Below are 16,554 nucleotides of genomic sequence, written 5' to 3'. Positions count from 1 at the left end.
GCTAGGACATGGTCATAATCATGTCAAAATGTCATAACAGCTGACATAACTTGTCATAACATGGTCATAACACTGTCATGACCCATATATTTACACCTGTTGTGACATGTATTGTGTCATTTTATGGCTGATTATGACACATACATAAGAGTGTTTAAACCCATATATATTCAGATGTGTTTTTTCCCTGCCAAGAAGTTTCCTTTCGTTTGAAAGTGTTTTTCTTAATTCCTTTGTTGTTTTTGTAATGAATTCTTTACAGGCACATTTTTTTCCCTCAGATTTTAAATAACTTGTAGAAAATACACTTTATGACACTGTCAAGAAGCATTATGACATCATAATCATACAAGCCAGATAAACCTATTACGTACATGCCATTATATCAGTCATCAGTCTAAAAGAGTGTGTCTTGTCCTGCTCCTGATATCTGCTCCTGCATTCATCCCAGTCATCAGCTACAGAGCATTGGGGTAGGCGCATGTCTGACATCAATGTGTGTGCAATTACAATGTAATTTAATATGGTCAATTTCAGAAAATGTTATATAACATAAACATACTGTTGACAAATAGGCTATGGTGTAAAGTTTTGGAATGTTTTGCCTTGTATGGTAGGTTTTGTGGGTTTTGAAACTTATTTAGGTGTCATAACCAGCCATAAAATAACACAATACATGTCACAACAGGTGTAAATATGTGTCATGACAGTGTTATGACAGGTTATGACAAGTTATGTCTGCTGTTCTGACATTATGACATGGTTACGACCATGTCATAGTGTGTTACGACGCTGGGTGTCAAGTGTTAACCAAAAATTCATATTGCGATAAATTGCCTGAATTGATGCTTGAAGGATAAGTTTATAACATTAATGTGCACAACTGTCCTTTAAATGATACTTTCAACTACTACTACTAGATTGATGGTTGTAGCCAATCACCAATATTAGCAAACTTATTTAATTTCAAACTTCACATTTTTCTAGTATAGGCTACTTATCGTAATGATATGAACAGCACATCTCTTGACTTGAGATGTGATTTAAGCTTAAGTAGACTGTAGGCCTATGCTGTCATTCCCTTTGTTAGAGAGCACTCAAGAAGTCCCATTTCTGAACAACACAAGCATTGAGACTTGAGAAAGACTTGTGAGAGATTTGAGAGTGAGGGACCGAGGGTTCATGCCAACCCCAAGCTGACCCCTACCACAGCAGTCAAATGAAGATGGAGGGAGGAGGAGGGGAGTTGATGGGGGTAATTATGAACTATTAGAAGTGCTAGCCCTTCATTTTCCACTGAGACCAGGATCTAGTGAACTCTGACACGCCAGACATTCCTCATGGCCGTGTCGAATGCGTCCCACGGCCCAGGGCTCTGGTCAAACGTTGTGCACTATATAGATAATAGGGTGCCATTTGGGATGCAGACAGAGGTGTGTCTGAGTCAGGACACAGATTTTCAGGAGAGCTGATGCCTGGGTCCTATGAGGAGAGCTGGGTTGGTTGGTTGGAAAACTCTTCAAAGGTGTTTTATTTCTTAACTGGCAGCGTCCTCTGTGAAGGCTGCTCCTGTCAACTTTAGAAAGACAACAGAAAAACACCCACACATTATGCTGCCAATTGCCATCTTTATTGACAATGTTTTGATCCACAACGATCTTCGTAAGGCCCCTTTATATCAAGGCAATTATGGTTTCAGCTTGAGCTCTTTATGACCTTAGTCTCTCTAGCCTTGAAGATGGAGTCCTTAACAGTCAAACTGCTACATCCCTTTCTGATATTACAACAACAAAGACTGCTAACAACCAACTCTGTTTTTTCCTCTGACATCATTGCATGTGTGATAGAACAGCAGCATATGTACTGCAATTTTTAACATGATGCTCCCCAGCTCTGCTTCATCAACAAAACAATAACATTGGCTGTGGGGCGGACAGTGGCGCTGTTTCCCCTACTGTGGATTCCACCTTTAAACATCAGTGACCATGATGACCAGCCCTGAGCATGGATGCAGAATACACCGGTCATCGGTTGGCCATAGAGGTTAGCCACCATACTTGTCATTCAGCCACATTACAGCGGTCACTAAGGCAACTATTTCCATGGTGAAATGTGATTTATCACTCCAGAGAACGTGTTTCCACTACTCCAGAGTCCAATGTCGACGAGCTTTACACCACTCCGGCCGACGCTTGGCATTGCGCATGGTGATCTTAGGCTTGTGTGCGGCTGCTCGGCCATGGAAACCCATTTCATTAAGCTCCCAATGAACAGTTCTTGTGCTGACGTTGGTTCCAGAGGCAGTTTGGTACTCGTTAGGCAGTGTTGCAACGAAGGACAGATGAGATTTAGGCGCTTCAGCACTCGGTGGTCCCGTTCTGTGAGCTTGTGTGGCCTACCACTTCGCGTCTGAGCCGTTGTTGCTACTAGAAGTTTCCACTTCACAATAACAGACCGGGGCAGCTCTAGCAGGGCAGAAATTTGACGAACTAACTTGTTGGAAAGGTGGCATCCTATGACGGTGCCACGTGAAAAGTCACTAAGCTCCCGGGTGGCGCAGTGGTCTAAGGCACTGCATCACAGTGCTAGCTGTGCCACCAGAGACTCTGGGTTCGAGCCCAGGCTCTGTCGCAGCCGGCCGCGACCGGGAGGTCCATGGGGCGACGCACAATTGGCCTAGCGTCGTCCGGGTTAGGGAGGGTTATCCTTGCGCACTAGCGACTCCTGTGGCGGGCCGGGCGCAGTGCACACTGACCAGGTCGCTAGGTGTACGGTGTTTCCTCCAACACATTGGTGCGGCTGGCTTCCGGGTTGGATGCGCGCTGTGTTAAGAAGCAGTGCGGCTTGGTTGGGTTGTGTTTCGGAGGACGCATGGCTCTCGACCTTCGTCTCTCCCGAGCCCGTACGGGAGTTGTAGCGATGAGACAAGACAGTAACTACTAACAATTGGATACCACGAAATTGGGGAGAAAAAGGGGGCACATTTTTTTAAATGTTTTATTAAAAAGTCACTGTGCTCGAATTTATACACCTGTCAGCAACAATTGTTTGGCTGAAATAGCCGAATCCACTAATTTGAAGGGGTGTCCACATACTTTTGTATATAAATTGAATTGAGCCTCAATTCGTCGGGGCATGGACACACTTCACTTAGGTAGGTTTACCCTGAGAGAGAGTGGGGATATTTTTTTTATTTAACCTTTAACTAGGCAAGTTAGTTAAGAACAAATTCTTATTTACAATGATGTTCTACCCCGGTCAAACCTTAACCCGGACGACGCTGGGCCGATTGTGAGTCGCGCTATGGGACTCCCAATCACGGCCGGTTGTGATATAGCCTGGAATCGACCAGGGTCTGTAGTGACGCCTCTAGCCCTGAGATGCAGTGCCTTAGACCGCTGGCAGCCCAAGTGGCGTTTTGGTTGAGGGGGGATATACGGACACACTCACACTAATGTTCAAGTTATGAGGGAGAGGAGAGAAAATGAGGAGGAGGGGTTGAGAGATATAAAAGGTGAGTGACAGAGAGAGGATGAGGGGTATAGAGAGATTTACACTGAGTGTACAAAACATTATGAACATGATATAGACTGACCAGGTGAAAGCTATGATACTTTTTGATGTCACTTGTTAAATTCACTTCAATCAGTGTACATGAAGGGGAGGAGACAGGTTAAAGAAGGATTTTTAAGCCTTGAAACAATTGGACATGGATTGTGTTGTGTGCCATTCAGAGCGTGAATGGGCAAGAAAAAAGATTTAAGTGCATCTGAACAGGGTATGGTAGTAGATGCCAGGCGCACCGGTTTGTGTCAAGAACTGCAACACTCCTGGGGTTTTCACGCTCAACAGTTTCCCTGTGTATCAAGAATGGTCCAGCACCCAAAGGACATCCAGCCACCTTGACACAACTGTGGGACAAATTGGAGTCAACATGGGCCAGCATCCCTGTGGAACACTTGACACCTTGTGAGTCCATGCCCCGACGAATTGAGGCTCAATTCAATATAAGGAAGATGTTCTTAATGTTTTGTACACTCAGTGTAAAAGGTGAGTGACTGACAGAGAGGAGGAGGTGTAGAGATATAAAAGGTGAGTGACTGACAGAGAGAGAGGAGGAGGGGTAGAGATATAAAAGGTGAGTGACTGACAGAGAGGAGGTGTAGAGATATAAAAGGTGAGTGACTGACAGAGAGAGAGGAGGTGTAGAGATATTAAAGGTGAGTGACTGACAGAGAGAGAGGAGAAGGGGTAGAGATATAAAGGTGACTGACAGAGAGGAGGAGGTGTAGAGATATAAAAGGTGAGTGACTGACAGAGAGAGAGGAGGAGGTGTAGAGATATAAAAGGTGACTGACTGACAGAGAGAGAGGAGGAGGTGTAGAGATATAAAATGTGAGTGACTGACAGAGAGAGAGGAGGAGGTGTAGAGATATTATAAAATGTGAGTGACTGACAGAGAGAGAGGAGGAGGTGTAGAGATATTAAAGGTGAGTGACTGACAGAGAGAGAGGAGGAGGTGTAGAGATATTAAAGGTGAGTGACTGACAGAGAGAGAGGAGGGGTAGTTATATAAAAGGTGAGTGACTGACAGAGAGGAGGAGGTGTAGAGATATTAAAGGTGACTGACTGACAGAGAGAGAGGAGGAGGGGTAGAGATATAAAAGGTGACTGACAGAGAGAGAGGAGGAGGTGTAGAGATATAAAAGGTGAGTGACTGACAGAGAGAGAGGAGGAGGTGTAGAGATATTACAGGTGAGTGACTGACAGAGAGAGAGGTGTAGAGATATAAAAGGTGAGTGACTGACAGAGAGAGAGGAGGAGGTGTAGAGATATTAAAGGTGAGTGACTGACAGAGAGAGAGGAGGAGGTGTAGAGATATTAAAGGTGAGTGACTGACTGACAGAGAGGAGGAGGTGTAGAGATATAAAAGGCGAGTGACTGACAGAGAGAGAGGAGGAGGTGTAGAGATATTAAAGGTGAGTGACTGACAGAGAGGAGGAGGTGTAGAGATATTAAAGGTGAGTGACTGACAGAGAGAGAGGAGGAGGGGTAGAGATATTAAAGGTGAGTGACTGACAGAGAGAGAGGAGGAGGTGTAGAGATATAAAAGGTGACTGACAGAGAGAGAGGAGGTGTAGAGATATAAAAGGTGAGTGACTGACAGAGAGAGAGGAGGAGGTGTAGAGATATTAAAGGTGAGTGACTGACAGAGAGAGAGGAGGAGGTGTAGAGATATTAAAGGTGACTGACTGACAGAGAGAGAGGAGGAGGTGTAGAGATATTAAAGGTGAGTGACTGACAGAGAGAGAGGAGGAGGGGTAGAGATATAAAAGGTGACTGACTGACAGAGAGAGAGGAGGAGGGGTAGAGATATAAAAGGTGACTGACAGAGAGAGAGGAGGAGGGGTAGAGATATAAAAGGTGACTGACAGAGAGAGAGGAGGAGGTGTAGAGATATTAAAGGTGAGTGACTAACAGAGAGAGAGGAGGAGGTGTAGAGATATTAAAGGTGACTGACTGACAGAGAGAGAGGAGGAGGTGTAGAGATATTAAAGGTGAGTGACTGACAGAGAGAGAGGAGGAGGGGTAGAGATATAAAAAGTGAGTGACTGACAGAGATAGAGGAGGAGGTGTAGAGATATAAAAGGTGAGTGACTGACAGAGAGAGAGGAGGAGGGGTAGAGATATAAAAGGTGACTGACAGAGAGAGAGGAGGAGGTGTAGAGATATAAAAGGTGAGTGACTGACAGAGATAGAGGAGGAGGGGTAGAGATATAAAAAGTGAGTGACTGACAGAGATAGAGGAGGAGGTGTAGAGATATAAAAGGTGAGTGACTGACAGAGAGAGAGGAGGAGGGGTAGAGATATAAAAGGTGAGTGACTGACAGAGAGAGAGGGGTAGAGATATAAAAGGTGAGTGACTGACAGAGAGGAGGAGGGGTAGAGATATAAAAGGTGAGTGACTGACAGAGAGAGAGGAGGAGGGGTAGAGATATAAAAGGTGAGTGACTGACAGAGAGAGAGGAGGAGGGGTAGAGATATAAAAAGTGAGTGACTGACAGAGAGAGAGGAGGAGGTGTAGAGATATAAAAGGTGAGTGACTGACAGAGAGAGAGGAGGAGGGGTAGAGATATAAAAGGTGACTGACAGAGAGAGAGGAGGAGGTGTAGAGATATAAAAGGTGACTGACAGAGAGAGAGGAGGAGGTGTAGAGATATAAAAGGTGAGTGACTGACAGAGATAGAGGAGGAGGGGTAGAGATATAAAAAGTGAGTGACTGACAGAGAGAGAGGAGGAGGGGTAGAGATATAAAAGGTGAGTGACTGACAGAGAGAGAGGGGTAGAGATATAAAAGGTGAGTGACTGACAGAGAGAGAGGAGGAGGGGTAGAGATATAAAAGGTGAGTGACTGACAGAGAGAGAGGAGGGGTAGAGATATAAAAGGTGAGTGACTGACAGAGAGAGAGGAGGAGGGGTAGAGATATAAAAGGTGAGTGACTGACAGAGAGAGAGGAGGAGGGGTAGAGATATAAAAGGTGAGTGACTGACAGAGAGAGAGGAGGAGGGGTAGAGATATAAAAGGTGAGTGACTGACAGAGAGGAGGGGTAGAGATATAAAAGGTGACTGACAGAGAGAGTGGAGGGGTATAGATATAAAAGGTGACTGACAGAGAGAGAGGAGGAGGGGTAGAGATATAAAAGGTGAGTGACTGACAGAGAGAGAGGAGGGGTAGAGATATAAAAGGTGAGTGACTGACAGAGAGAGAGGAGGAGGGGTAGAGATATAAAAGGTGAGTGACTGACAGAGAGAGAGGAGGAGGTGTAGAGATATAAAAGGTGAGTGACTGACAGAGAGAGAGGAGGAGGGGTAGAGATATAAAAGGTGAGTGACTGACAGAGAGAGAGGAGGAGGGGTAGAGATATAAAAGGTTAGTGACTGACAGAGAGAGGGGAGGGGTAGAGATATAAAAGGTGAGTGACTGACAGAGAGAGAGGAGGGGTAGAGATATAAAAGGTGAGTGACTGACAGAGAGAGAGGAGGGGTAGAGATATAAAAGGTGAGTGACTGACAGAGATAGGAGGAGGTGTAGAGATATTAAAGGTGAGTGACTGACAGAGAGAGAGGAGGAGGGGTAGAGATATAAAAGGTGAGTGACTGACAGAGAGAGAGGAGGGGTAGAGATATAAAAGGTGAGTGACTGACAGAGAGAGAGGAGGAGGGGTAGAGATATAAAAGGTGAGTGACTGACAGAGAGAGAGGAGGAGGGGTAGAGATATAAAAGGTGAGTGACTGACAGAGAGAGAGGAGGGGTAGAGATATAAAAGGTGAGTGACTGACAGAGAGAGAGGAGGAGGGGTAGAGATATAAAAGGTGAGTGACTGACAGAGAGAGAGGAGGGGTAGAGATATAAAAGGTGACTGACAGAGAGAGTGGAGGGGTATAGATATAAAAGGTGACTGACAGAGAGAGAGGAGGAGGGGTAGAGATATAAAAGGTGAGTGACTGACAGAGAGAGAGGAGGGGTAGAGATATAAAAGGTGAGTGACTGACAGAGAGAGAGGAGGAGGGGTAGAGATATAAAAGGTGAGTGACTGACAGAGAGAGAGGAGGAGGTGTAGAGATATAAAAGGTGAGTGACTGACAGAGAGAGAGGAGGAGGGGTAGAGATATAAAAGGTGAGTGACTGACAGAGAGAGAGGAGGAGGGGTAGAGATATAAAAGGTTAGTGACTGACAGAGAGAGAGGAGGGGTAGAGATATAAAAGGTGAGTGACTGACAGAGAGAGAGGAGGGGTAGAGATATAAAAGGTAAGTGACTGACAGAGAGAGAGGAGGGGTAGAGATATAAAAGGTGAGTGACTGACAGAGATAGGAGGAGGTGTAGAGATATTAAAGGTGAGTGACTGACAGAGAGCGAGGAGGATGTGTAGAGATATAAAAGGTGAGTGACTGACAGAGAGAGAGGAGGGGTAGAGATATAAAAGGTGAGTGACTGACAGAGATAGGAGGAGGTGTAGAGATATTAAAGGTGAGTGACTGACAGAGAGCGAGGAGGATGTGTAGAGATATAAAAGGTGAGTGACTGACAGAGAGAGAGGAGGGGTAGAGATATAAAAGGTGAGTGACTGACAGAGATAGGAGGAGGTGTAGAGATATTAAAGGTGAGTGACTGACATAGGATGGAACATAAAAAAGCGAAGACAGGCACAGCAGGATTAGAGCACAGACAGAGACAGAGATAGAGACAGAAAGAGAGAGAGAGAAATAGGTTGTGGTAGAGAAAGGGAGGACGGAGGGAGATCGAGGGAGGGAGTGTTGCGGGGACACACACCCTATTCCCTAAATGCACTGCTTTTGACCAGGGTTTTGATCAAAAGTAGTACACTATGTAGGGAATAGCTGCCTTCTGGGACGCATAGAGACGGAGGGAAGGAGTGTGCTGAGGAACAGCGCAGGGCAGGCTGAAACCTGCTCTGAAGCAGTCACCATATTCCGCCCTGCTCCACATGTGCGGTGACTTCATAGGTGTGTGTGTGTGTGCACATGTGTGTGACACTGTTAAAAAGAAATCAACCACCCCATTCATCATCATCATCATTATCACCCCCACAATCTTCATCACTACAACCATGAAATATGATTCTGAATACTAGTTTTGACTAGGTTACTAGGCTACTGAAATTGTATTACAAACTCAAATATGGGCTATAGTATGATGTGTCATGTTTTAGGGCTAAACAATGATTGCACTAATGCAAAAGACAATAATAACGTTTAACAAATCACTCGGCATCATATGGAAACACACACACACACACACACACACACACACACACACACACACTCTGAATTCACCTGCCAGTTTGATTGCCCAAAATGCTTGTCGTGCGCAAAAAATTCAGCAGTTGTTTTCGAAATAATCAACTTCCAACTTCCCCTTTTTCTGTAGTCTGTACCAAGTCCTAAATTAACTCAAATCACCGACGGAGAAACTGCTACTTCACGTACAAAAAAATATGATAGCCTTCAGTCTAATGTGAAGAACATGACCCGCGTTAAATGGATCAACCTGAGCCCCTCATAAACAAGCCGATACCGTTGGGGATTGCGGTCACCCCCCACAATAGACATGCAGCTCTCCTTGATGAACCAAAGCGGGACCAGCACTGCACACACCAAACTTTAAGAAAACAAAATAAAAAATGTATCGCAAAATCTACCAAACACTGAACTCTTTCAAGTCTAAAAATTATTTGAATCCAGCCGAACAGTTGTCGGCGATAGAAAGTTCGTTGTGATAAACTTACCTAACAAGTGGAGCGGACAAGCGGCACTGAGTTGAGAGGAACCACGTTGGACTGAAGCAGGATTACAATACATTCTATTTACAGAAGCATTACATCACCCCTAGGGTGACGTCACGTGGGATTCCTGAACTTCTAAATCATTGCGGTCCCGCTTCGGAGGGGGCGTGGTTAACTACTAGCCCGGGCTCGGAACGACTGTATGCGTGTTATAGGCAACAGTAGGCTGGCATCTCGCTCAAACCTCCACCGCCTTCAACAGCTGTCTGTCTGCCTGAGACTGGGTGCGTGGGACGCGACGGTACGCCAGACAGGCCTTGGGGACAGAGGCATCGAGGGAGCTGGGAAGGAGATCAGGGGAGAAGGGGGAGGAAGATGGGAGGGGAGGTCTATCTGTCACTAGCCTTTGCGCAGAGCCGTACAGGACGTCCCAGCGGGATCTACCTCTGTACAGAATGTGTTGATTTGCTGTAGGCTATGTGAATGAGTAAGATATTGTATTTCGAGTTACTTTCGTGGTTCCATAATGGCTTTTTATGTCAATAAACACATCAAACAGACAGGAAGTCAAGTCCACATTGATTCCGGAGCCCAGTGGTAAAGTAGAGGACCCCATGTCTCTAAAACAAAATAAACAAAATAGAGAGAGTTTCAGACCAGGTTTCGAGCCACTCAGGGCAGCCGGGACAGTTACACCAGGACTCCATTAGGTGTAATGACAGCGACCTCAGATTGCCTATATACAGTGTATTGAGACAAAAGTATTGAGACAATGACAAAAGTGTTGTTGTTTTGGCTCTGTACACCAGCAGACTGTCAGCTTTAATGTGTGGGTTTTGTACATAATCCCCCCATTACAGGGGACCAAAAGTATTGGGACAAATTCACTTACATTACCAGTCAAAAGTTTGGACACACCTACAGTACTCATTCCAGGGTTTTCTTAATTTGTACTATTTTCTACATTGTAGGATAATAGTGAAGACATCAACACTATGAAATAACACATCTGGAATCAATGAGTAGGTGTGTCCAACGTTTTGACTGGTACAGTATATGTGTATTAAAGTAGTACAAATGTAAGTATTTGGTCCCATATTCATAGCATGCAATGACTACATCAAGCTCGTGACTCTACACATTTGGAAATCATGTGTTTGATGTGTTTGATATCATTCCATATATTCAGTTCCAGCCATTATTATGAGCCCGTCCTCCCCAATGAAGGTGCCACCAGCAGCTCGTGATTGGCACCAACTGCAACATGCCCTTACCGACAATAAAAAAACATAATGATTTCACCAATCAAAGACTCTTGTCTGGAAATTAGCCGTGGTGGATAAATTACCCAATTGTCATACTTGAGTAAAAGTAAAGATATCTTAATAGAAAATGACTCAAGTAAAAGTGAAAGTCACCCAGTAAAATATTACTTCAGTAAAAGTCTAAAAGTATTTGGATTTAAATATACTTCAGTATCAATAGTAAATGTAATTGCCAAAATATACTCAAGTATCAAAGTAAATAATTTCAAATTCCTTATATTAAGCAAACCAGACGGCATGATTTTCTTGTTTTTTAAATTTACGGATAGCCAGGGGCACACTCCAACACTCAGACATAATTTACAAACTAAGCATGTGTGTTTAGTGAGTCCGCCAGATCAGAGTCATTAGGGATGTTCTCTTGATAAGTGAATGAATTGGACCATTTTCCTGTCCTGCTCAGCATTCGAAATGTAAAGAGTACTTTTGGGTGTCAGGGAAAATGTATGTAGTAAAAAGTACATTATTTTCTTTAGGAATGTAGTGGAGTAAAAGTAAAAGTAGTCAAACATGTAAAAAGTAAAGTACAGATACCCCCAGAAAACGACTTAAGTAGTACTTTAAAGTATTTTTACTTAAGTACTTTACACCACTGGAAATTAGCTATTTATTTATTTTTGTTGAACCCTAACTTTGAATTGGATTAATTTGCCATATTTGGTCAGGCCTTCCTGCATGTCCTGCAGCGGCTGTAGAGACAGAGAGTGACTTGGGCCTGTATTCATAATGTGTCTCGTATGAGTGCTGATCTAGGATCAGTTCACCCCAGTCCATGCAATAGTATTCACTGTGATTGAAAAGGCATAACCTATCCCAGAACAGCACTCCTACTCTAGGAGGCTTTATTACTATGGGCCCAGGTTGTGTTGTTGATGTGGCTGAAGTGTGAAACCAAACTGAACCCTCTGACTCTGTGACTCACCTCAAAGCAAAATCAAATATGCTAATTGTCCTAGTGGTGACTGTGGCAACCATGAAAACAGGAAGTAGGGATGACGACACAGGGCTGCATACTGGAGCTGCTATTCCTCATATGGAACTTTGTGGGCCGGTCAAGAAGACACTCTGTGTGTGTTTGTGTGTGTGGGGGGATGACTCAGAGTGAGATAGACCAAGACAAAGAATGAGAGCTGGAGAGAGAAAGAAAGGGAAAGACAGAAACAGAGTCAAGAGACACCAAGAGGAAATAAAAAGTTATCTTGCTGTAATAACTGTATTCAGGCAGACAGTGAGACTCCTGCGGATCAGACACTGGTTACATCACAAATGGCACCCTATTCCCTTTATAGTGCACTACTTTTGACCGGGGTTGTAAGGCTCTGGTCAAAAGTAGTGCAGGGTTCCATTTGGGACACTGCCACTTCCATTAGAACCCCTGCCATAACTCAGACATTACTATCAGTCGTTACTATCTGCCATCTTCAGCCAGCCTGGGCTTTTAACAGACACAAGGGTGTCTTTTTATTGCCCCTAGACGCCTGCTGTGGGCCCTGCATCACCCTGCCTGTAGATGTGTGAGAGAGATGGGACAAACAGAGACAGGTCACTGAACCCAATTCACCTGGGTCAGAGCTCAGGCCTCACGTACAGAACAGATGAACTGAGTGTGTGTTTGTGTGTGTGTCTTCCCACATGAAAAAATACTATAGTATACCATGGTATAAATAAAGCATTTACATTAGTGTTTTTGCGGACTATACTGTAGTATTTATTTCTTTATTTAACCTTTATTTAACTAGGCAAGTCAGTGAAGAACAAATTCTTATTTACAATGACGGCCTACCAAAAGACAAAAGGCCTCCTGCGGGGACGGGGGCCTGGGATAAAAAATAAATAAAAACACAATATAAAAATAGAACAAACCACACATCACAACAAGAGAGACAACACAACACTACATAAAGAGAGACCTAAGACAACAACATAGCAAGGCAGGAACGCATGACAGCACAGCATGGTAGCAACACAACATAACAACAACATGGTAGCAACACAACATGGTAGCAGCACAAAACATGGTACAAACATTATTGGGCAAAGACAACAGCACAAAGGGCAAGAAGGTAGAGACAACAATACATCACACAAAGCAGCCACAACTGTCAGTAAGAGTATCCATGATTGAGTCTTTGAATTAAGAGATTTGAGATAAAACTGTCCAGTTTGAGTATTTGTTGCAGCTCGTTCCAGTCGCTAGCTGCAGCGAACTGAAAAGAGGGGTGACCCACGGATGTGTGTGCTTTGGGGACCTTTAACAGAACGTGACTGGCAGAATGGGTGTTGTATGCAGAGGATGAGGGCTGCAGTAGATATCTCAGATAGGGGGGTGAGGCCTAAGAGGGTTTTATAAATAAGCATCAACCAGTGGGTCTTCCGACGGGTATACAGAGATGACCAGTTTACAGAGGAGTATAGAGTGCAGTGATGTTTCCAAATCTGATGGCCTAATGGTGAAGAACATCTAGCCGCTCGAGAGCACCCTTACCTGCCTATCTATAAATGATGTCTCCGTAGTCTAGCATGGGTAGGATGGTCATCTGAATCAGGGTTAGTTTGGCAGCTGGGGTGAAAGAGGAGCGATTACGATAGAGGAAACAAAGTCTAGATTTAACTTTAGCCTGCAGCTTTGATATGTGCTGAGAGAAGGACAGTGTACCGTCTAGCCATACTCCCAAGTACTTGTATGAGGTGACTACCTCAAGCTCTAAACCCTCAGAAGTAGTAATAGCACCTGTGGGAAGAGGGGCATTCTTTTTACCAAACCACATGACCTTTGTTTTGGAGGTGTTCAGAACAAGGTTAAGGGTAGAAAAAGCTTGTTGGACACTGAGAAAGCTTTGTTGTAGAGCATTTAACACAAAATAAATTGATGAGAGAGCTTCCTTCTGCCTGAGCTATGTTGTTGATGTAAATTGAGAAGTGCGTGGGGCCTAGGATCGAGCCTTGGGGTACTCCCTTGGGGACAGGCTGAGGCTGAGACAGCAGATTTTCTGACTTTATACACTGCACTCTTTGAGAAAGGTAGTTAGCAAACCAGGCCAAAGACCCCTCAGACACACCAATACTCCTTAGCCGGCCCACAAGAATGGAATGGTCAACCGTATCAAAAGCTTTGGCCAAGTCAATAAAAATAGCAGCACAACATTGCTTAGAATCAAGGGCAATGGTGAAATCATTGAGGACCTTTAAGGTTGCAGTGACACATCCATAACCTGAGCGGAAACCAGATTGCATACACGGGAGAATACTATAGACATTAAGAAAGCCAGTCAGTTGATTATTGATACATTTTTCCAACACTTTTGATAAACAGGACAAAATAGAAATAGGCCTATAACAGTTAGGATCAGCTTGATCTCCCGCTTTAAATGAAGGACGAACCATGGCTGCCTTCCAAGCGATGGGAACCTCCCCAAAAAGGAGAGACAGAAAGGAGAGAAAGGTTGGAGATAGGCTTGGCGATGATAGGGGCTGCAACCTTAAAGAAGAAAGGGTCTAAACCATCTGACCCAGATGTTTTTTGGGGGGTCAAGTTTAAGGAGCTCCGTTAGCAACTCGGACTCAGTGACTGCCTGCAGGGAGAAACTTTGTAGCGGGGCAGGGGGAAAAGAGGCAGACGCATCGGGGATAGTCGCATTAGAAGGGGTGGGAGATGAGGAAATGTTGGACGGGCAAGGAGGCATGGCTGAGTGAAATAGGAATCCTGACTTAATGAAGTGGTGATTAAAGAGCTCAGCCATGTGCTTCTTGTCAGTAACAACCACATCATCAACATTAAGGGACATGGGCAGCTGTGAGGAGGAGCGTTTATGCTCCAGGTCTTTAACCGTTTTCCAGAACTTCTTGGGGTTAGACCCACAGAGAGAGACCTGCTCCTTAAAGTAACTAACTTTGGCCTTCCGGATAGCCTGAGTGCACTTATTTCTCATTTGCCTGAACATGAGCTAGTCAGCCTGAGTATGCGTGTGCAGAGCCTTTTGCCAAATGCAATTCTTGAGGTGGAGTAACTCTGCAAGGTCACGGTTGAACCAGGAGCTGAACCTGTTAAATTGTAATTTTCTTTATGGGGGCGTGTTTGTTAACAATACCACTGAAAATATAAAAAAAGAAGGTCCAAGCGTCTTCGACAGAGGGGATCAAGCTGATTCTATCCCATTTTACAGAGGCCAGTTCACGAAGGAATGATTGCTCATTAAAGTTTTTTAGCAAGCATCTATGACAAATCAGGACAAGTCATTTCACTGTGCAGCCATTGCGAACACAGGCTGTAAAACAGTGATCACTAAGGTCATTACAGAAAACACCAGACTGATACCTATCAGGATTATTTGTGAGGATAACATCGAGAAGAGTAGCCTTTTCTGGGTGTTTGGAGTCATACCTTATGGGATTGGTAATAATCTGAGAAAGATTTAGGGAGTCCCATTGCTTTAGGACTTGGTCAGGTGGTTTAACCATTTCCAAGTTTAGGTGACCTAGCAGGACAAATTCAAACTTAGTGTAAGGGGCCAGGAGAGAGCTTAGGGCAGATAGGGTACAGGCTGGTGCTGATGGAGGACGATAACACCCAGCAAAAGTCAACAAAGAGCTATTTGAAAGTATAATGCTTAAAAGCAGCAAATCAAATTGTTTGGGGACAGACTTGGTGGAGACAACCGAGCACTGATGGTGATCCTTGGTGAAGATTGCCACTCCCCCACCTTTGGAAGATCTGTCTTGCCGAAAAAGGTTATAACCAGAAAGGTTAACATCAGTATTCAAAACACTCTTCCTTAACCACGTCTCAGTAATGACCAACACATCTGTATTGGAGCTGTGAACCCACACTTTCAATTGATCCATTTTAGGTAATAAGCTTCTAGTGTTTATGTGCAGAAAACACAGGCTTTTATGAGAGCAGAAATCAGTGAAGCAGATATCAGAGCACCAGTCAGAATTGGGGCTAGCAACAGTAGATGGGCCAGGGTGTACATGCACATTTCCAGATATCATCAACAGTAATACAATCAAGGCACGGCAGAGGACAGGGAGAGCTCTACAGTGCTGATTTATGACATCTGAATGTGCATCAGGTGGCAACAAGATCATATTGTACAGCAATTTTGTCAGGTAACATGAATACAAGCCGGCGAGAGGTGGTTAGAACAGGATGGGAGGCCAAAAGACTGTGTAACCAATATAGAGTCAGAGTCCCGAGTGTGGGAACAAACATAGTCAACAAAGTATGCAGGAGTCATGAGGCAAATAGCAAAATAGCAAAATGCACAAGAAAAACATAAAATATATAACAACTTGGGGCTAGCCATTGTAAGTTCAGAGTCACTCGCCCCAACAGTGCCTGAGTGTTGGAGGCGAGCGAAAGCTCAGGAGAGAAGGGTGAGTGTGTTGGAGGTACCTGTACCAGACAGGGGGAGACAGGCCAGGGCAGACGGTGAACAGAGAGGGGGGAGTGTGTTGGAGGTACCTGTACCAGACAGGGGGAGACAGGCCAGGGCAGACGGTGAACAGAGAAGGGTGAGTGTGTTGGAGGTACCTGTACCAGACAGGGGGAGACAGGCCAGGGCAGACGGTGAACAGAGAGGGGGGAGTGTGGTGGACCTACCTGTACCAGACAGGGGGAGACAGGCCAGGGCAGACAGTGAACAGAGAGGGGGGAGTGTGGTGGAGGTACCTGTACCAGACAGGGGGAGACAGGCCAGGGCAGACAGTGAACAGAGAGGGGGGAGTGTGTGACAGACAGGGGGAGACAGGCCAGGGCAGACAGTGAACAGATCGCCAGGTGGAATCCAAGCAGCAGTGCAGCAGGCAATGGGAGTAGGTGTCACACCCACTTAGGAGAAGCTTTTATTTCTGGAGGCAGATTTCTTGTAGAAAATGCCAGTGAATGCCAGTGAACAGCAGGAGGGGGCTTCAGAGGACGC

General features: G+C 44.8%; 1 protein-coding gene across 2 annotated transcripts in view; it reads right to left on the bottom strand.

The window, feature by feature from the left end:
• Window positions 1-9,351, bottom strand: part of LOC120022583 (cyclic AMP-responsive element-binding protein 5-like) — a 30,453-nt gene extending 21,102 nt beyond the window's left edge. For both annotated transcript variants that reach the window (XM_038966545.1, XM_038966546.1), the window contains exon 1: window positions 9,312-9,351. The gene's annotated coding sequence lies outside the window, so the exon portion shown is untranslated. The remainder of the gene's footprint in view (window positions 1-9,311) is intronic.
• Window positions 9,352-16,554: the final 7,203 nt, after the last annotated feature.

Source organism: Salvelinus namaycush, chromosome 27 (assembly GCF_016432855.1).
Source record: "Salvelinus namaycush isolate Seneca chromosome 27, SaNama_1.0, whole genome shotgun sequence".
Classification (NCBI taxonomy): Eukaryota; Metazoa; Chordata; class Actinopteri; order Salmoniformes; family Salmonidae; genus Salvelinus; species Salvelinus namaycush.
Note: the sequence above shows the minus strand (reverse complement) of the source record. Positions and strands in the feature narration are given on the sequence as shown.